Genomic DNA, 6,224 nt, shown 5'->3' with positions numbered 1-6,224 from the left:
CAGTCTATAGATATAGTATAATAATAATGGCGTTTTATCTGGAAGGCCGGGCCTTCGTTGACCAGGCGGGCATACCTCGATAGGATGGTGTGCCCAACTTCGTCCCGTCCGTCCTGCTCGATGGCAGCTGACTGCGGGCACGGCGCGAGTGGTCTTAAGTGGTCTTAACGCCACGTTCACCGTTGACAATAAAAATAGTCAAAGGACTAATGTTAGCAGGGCGCCAGAATGGTGGGTGCCATTTTGGAAAAGTGAGTGAGAGTGAAGTGGTGAAAAGTGGCGGCCATCTTGGAGAGGGTGAGGGAGTGTCCTGGGTGATACGTGAATACTTATAACATAACAATTAGGTACAGCAGATGAATCAATTTTGATTATCCAACATTATTTTTCAACACAGAATGGATAAAGTCACTCAAGCAGGAAGGGGTTCTTTTTCTACAATTGGCCCCTCGGGAATTGAGCGAACATAGGAACATTATCAAACATTATTTTGACAATTGACAATCATTCAGTTCAACTCCATACAAAATGGACTAAATAGATCTGAAGATTGGACCAATTTGCTGTGAGACACAGAACGTGGCTTGGGCCTTGCTGACGTCCAATGTTCCTATGTCCGCTCAATGCCGAGGGGCCAACTGTACAAAAGGACCCCTTCTTGCTTGAGTGACTTTACCCATTCTGTGTTGAAAAATAATGTTCGATAAAATAATGTTCGATAATGTTCCTATGTCCGCTCAATTCCCGAGGGGCCAATTGTAGAAAAAGAACCCCTTCCTGCTTGAGTGACTTTATCCATTCTGTGTTGAAAAATAATGTTGGATAATCAAAATTGATTCATCTGCTGTACCTAATTGTTATGTTATAAGTATTCACGTATCACCCAGGACACTCCCTCACCCTCTCCAAGATGGCCACCACTTTTCACCACTTCACTCTCACTCACTTTTCCAAAATGGCACCCACCATTCTGGTGCCCTGCTAACATTAGTCCTTTTATTGTCAACGGTGAACGCCACCTTAAGACCACTCGCGCCGTGCCCGCAGTCAGCTGCCATCGAGCAGGACGGACGGGACGAAGTTGGACACACCCTCCCATCGAGGTATGCCCGCCTGGTCAACGAAGGCCCTGCCTTCCAGATAAAACGCCATTAATATTATACTATATCTATAGACTGATTTTTCCTCCCCTTACTTTCCATAGGATCAGAGGGAAGCGGATTGCATAATCTTGCAACCGCCCCGTATACAATTTCCAGGCTCTGAAACTCAATGGGCCCCAGACCATAAGTCACAGGTAATACCCACGTCCTTGCATGGCCCCCCCCAACCAGTACCCCCTTTCCAAAATACAGTTCCTCACGGCCTGTTTTATTTCAACAGGTTTCCATACTAGGAAGAGGAACACTTATCAGAATCACTGTCGTCCCGCCCAACTTATGCACTGAAGCCTCAACAGGCTTCGCATGGACACGCTCAGGGAAATCCCCCGCCAAACCCCCAGTCACGTCACGTTTCCATTCCTTGACTGACCTCACAATCTAACTTTTCCTTACACCAACAGGTGACTCAACTCACCGTAAAGGCTTCACATCTAGACACCTCATGCTCGCCCTATGTTAATCGCGATCAGGTTAGCATCACGTGTTTTGGCTATTTCTGGTTAATTTACCAACTGACGATGCAACTCCCGCAGCAGTATGGTATCAGCTGCTCCTTTTAGACGTCCCACGTTAATTGGGGAATGACACCACGACAACACGTCGGCTGTTCCATGACACATACTGGCCTCACAACGTTCGCGGTATCACGATTTTAGCGGCACAATCCATAGGATACACAGTAGCTGCAGAAATGCACCATGGCAATAGGCCAACCGCTCCGCCGCTTTCTCGCAGATATGCCTTCACTTTTTTCACAGAACTATTCGGGCCACTATTCCAACCATTTATTGATCTACGGTCCCGAGGACCACGATTCCTTGTCGCGGTCAACCTGTTAGCCACAGGCTCTGCCTGCTCACAGCGCACACCCGCACACATCACTTGACACTCAACCCACCCTTGCACGGACCTATCCTTGCCGTAGTCCCGAAACTGATTTCACAACTGTCACTACCCAAAAGTTCACTTGGGCACCTTGTCACAGATGAAACAACGCAAAAGTGGATGACATGTTTTAATTCCTACTGTGATCTTTTTAGATCTAATTTGTCCCCTTTCCCTCCTCCTGTTTATTTCCACAGGTTTTTAACATTTCAGGCATTAGCAATAACACTAGTCCTGAAGATGATCCCAGTTATTATTTGGAGCTAGGGATCGAAACGTCACGTCGACTGTTTTAACAGAACTGCATGTTACAATTTTATATAATTATTGCAGTGTCTGTTTGCGCGTGCTTGCACAAGATTGCATTGTATTGTAAGCCGCCATTTGCTCCAACTCTTTTGCCTGTTCAAATTTCCTTATTCTTTGTTTCCCCCTATTGTTTTTTTTCCCCCTACTTGGTACAGGCTTGTACCCAGTTTTTGGATTCATGTCGTGTCTCACGTATTTCACAATCCCTAAAAACGTTTGAAAATAAATATTTCCTTGTCCGGCTGGACATTGGAGGAAACAAAGCCATAGTTCTTATTTAAGTCTATGTTTGTTATTTGCATATAATTATTTGCTACGCTTAGGACCTGTGTTCTTGATAAAAAAAATAAAAAAAGGTGATAATGATTCATGCACAGGGATCTGCTTCTGTTCACCCTCAGTACCACTACCTTTCCACTAGCACATGATATCTTCCACCTCAAAGTTTCAGAAATAAAGAGTGGGAATGTTGTCTTGATCCACAAAGAAACACTTAAATGGTATATTATTAACCCAATCAACTCATCCTGGTTCCAAGTCTCACTGTGAAAATTACAAACACGACACTTACACCACTGACGCTGAACATTCTAGATGTCCCACCTGGCAGCGAAAAGCGTTTTCCTAATGATTTCTTCTATAGTAGCACTGATCAAGTAACCTCCTGTTTTGATCACATTGATAGGCTTCACACAGTCAAGCCTGGTGAGCTTAAACCTCAGTTGCTTCCTCATCTCCTTCCTGGTCCCATTCCTTATGCATTGATGATGGACCCACCTCTCCCAGACCAGCACCCTGTACAAAAGCTCTCTTTTTTACACTACTCCTCTGAAAAGGGAGTTTTACCTCCCTCTCTTAATGTGCCTTAAGTGGCCCGTAAATAGTTATTGGTGCACATAACAGTTAATTTTCTTAGACCATGTGTGCAAGAGATAGGTTATGGTTTTGCGCCACAATAAAAAGGCACCGTTCAGCAGTTGGAACAAAGTTTTCATTTCAGAACTATTATCCTTAGAGGGTAAGTCACTTTCTTGTAGATGCAAGGGAGAGTTCTTCCCTTGACCTAGGTTTTTTTATGATAAAATATAAATCAAACAAGGATAAGGCTAGTACCTTCCTTCTTCAGGTAGATGTTTATGTCTTGAAGGTCTTGAATTTCTGCAATTGGTTCAGCAATTTCAGGAATATATTTTTGGCAGTCACACCCACTTCTCAGTTCTCTCCATAGTTGTTTTTTGGGTTTTCTCTGCATGGAGTCTTAGAGCTGGACACCATTCTCTTCTGATCTGGTGCTTATTTATCCCTTTTACCTCCTACACAGAATTCCACAGGGTGATGTCTTACTTATAGTATATTCAGACTACACAGAAGGTTTAATTGAGTCAAATGTGCGTTTGGCCTGTAGCTTCCTGCTTTGAATGATGAGTTCAATTTTTGTGTCTTCCTTTCAGGGAGTACCTCAACTATTGCCTCGGTTTCTTTGGGGTGGGTTTCAGGTGAATAACATTTTGTAGATTATGGTACTCGGGGTGAACTCCCTTCACTATGCAGGTAAAATGCATTTTTCGTGAATAATGATTTCCTTGTGGTGTCAGGAGGATTAGGCCGATTTCTACTTCTAGAGGCATGATTTTTCTTGTTGTTGTCTGCCTCACTAATTTCTCTCGTGTAGCATTTAAGAAGGGTTCCTGTTTCATTTCCTCCTCTGTGTTTTTTTTCTCTTCGTTATTTTCACCTGCCCACTCTTTGAGTGAGATCAAGTCCGTTTTGAGCATATTTTAATTCCTCATGAGATAGGATTGAGCCCAGAATTTGGACTATTAATTAACTCTTCCATGCTTAGGGTTAGACGTTATTCCCTTCATTTTATTTCTAACCCTTCCACATTATATTAAACTTGTTTTTACACCTTTAAAAAGTAGTTTGAGTTGGACGACTCTTTCTAAACGGTAGGTCATAATTCCGACGCTATGATATATTATTTTCTATTTCGTTTTCAGAGGGGTCTCAAAAACTCTTCTTCGGCTTTAGAACATTGGATAAATTCTGGAAACTATTTGCATATTAAGCTGATCTGTCTTTTCCTGGTGTTATACGCAGGCAGGTCAGCACCTTCACGAGCTCAGTGGTGGTGTCTCCATGGTTAGCTTCCACTATAGTTTTGATTTATTTGTGATCGAATGGACATGTAGTTGCAGTATTATGGTTTTTTGTTTACCATGGAAGGCCTTTACTGTCGGTAATTCAGTAACAGAAGCATGGTATTGCATTTTTCTAATTACTTACCAGTAATCGTCATTACTCCCATTCTTCCTTCCTCGTCCCAATACTTACAACGCACTGCCCCCCACCAGGGGTGAGGTTTGTTGGTGATCATTAACATTTTGCTTGGAATAAACATGAAGGCCCTAATTACGATGTTGGGCGACACCATTTTGGTGTGGGAACCGACCTACCATAAGTCGGCTGTTCTGAACACCTTATTACAATGCGACTACATATGGTGCGGTCATATATTCCCATTTCCCTATGGGAGCTTGTGCAGTGGTCGGAAACCGGCCGCAGTACAAGCGCCCATAAAGAAATGGGAGTTCCTGTAAATCCCAGCACTGGGTGGCAGGCACCTGATGGTGCCTGTCACGCAGTGGAAGGATTTATAGGGGGGGGGCACAAAAGGGGCCCCCAACCAGAGGCTACAGAAGCATGGGGGTCCTAGCAGGGCCCCCAAAGTTGCTTTCCGTCATGCTTTTTATTGCGGAAAGCCTGACATGAAAAGCCTGTCAGAAACCGGCATCCTAATCCAGATGGAGGAAACACCGTATTATGGGGGTCATTATGATTGCGGAATTCCCGCATCCTCCGGGCCGGCGGAAGCCACCGCCGGCCCGGAGGATGCGGGAAAACCGCAGCGGAGCCTCCACAGACCCACCGCCAAATTAGGATGGCTGGTGGGTCTGATAATCTGTCCGCAGCTTTTCCGCCGCGGTCGGAAGGCGACCGCGGCAGAAAAGTACTAACATGTCTGGTGGTGTCTATCAGACACCGCCAGGCATATTAGGATGTCTGCAATCCTATGCTTTTCCACGGCGGCTTTTCCGCCGTGAAAAAGCATACGTACCTTCACTTCGGGGGCCCGTTGCGGGCCCCCTGGGTGAAGGGGTGGTGGGGGGTGCACATGGGGGTACCTATGGTACCCCCCTGCATTTGCGTGCACAATGCAGCAGGCACCGCGCGGTGCCTGCCGCTTTGTGCATGCAAATGCTGTGCATGCATTTTTTACATTGGGGCGGGTGCAGCTTGAAGCTGCACCCGCCGCAATGTTAGAGATAGAGGATGTGACCGCCACCCTGGCGGTCACATCCTAATCAGATCGGAGGGAACGCCGCAGCCCATGCAGACGTTCCCTCCTCCTCAGGGGTCGCGGACGGACTCAAGTCCGACTGCGATCCTAATCGACCCCTTAGTGTGGCCTTCGACTGGTCGACGTGCTCCTTGAGCCCATCGTAAGCCAGTTAGTCCGACCGGCCAGTTTAAGCTCCGACCACCTACATAGTAATTAGGCGGTCAGACTTTAAACCAAGAATGTCGGTCGGAAAGCCTCCGACCTGTGGTCGGAGGCTTTGCGACCAACATCCTAATGAGCCCCGAAGTGTTATGTGCACCAATCTCTTTTAAAGGGCCATGTAAGGCATGTTAAGGGGGAGTTTGTAAAACTCACTTTTCAAGGGAGCATTGTAAAAAAGAAAACTTTTGTATGTGGTGCCAGTCTGAGAGACGCGGGCCTCTACTCATTACGTAAATTCTGGGACGAAGAAGGAAGAATCAGAGTAATAAAGATTACTGATAAGTAATCTAAACATTATATCC

Source organism: Lissotriton helveticus, chromosome 5_1 (assembly GCF_964261635.1).
Source record: "Lissotriton helveticus chromosome 5_1, aLisHel1.1, whole genome shotgun sequence".
Classification (NCBI taxonomy): Eukaryota; Metazoa; Chordata; class Amphibia; order Caudata; family Salamandridae; genus Lissotriton; species Lissotriton helveticus.
The sequence above is the reverse complement of the archived record's forward strand: the minus strand, read 5'-3'. Positions refer to the sequence as shown.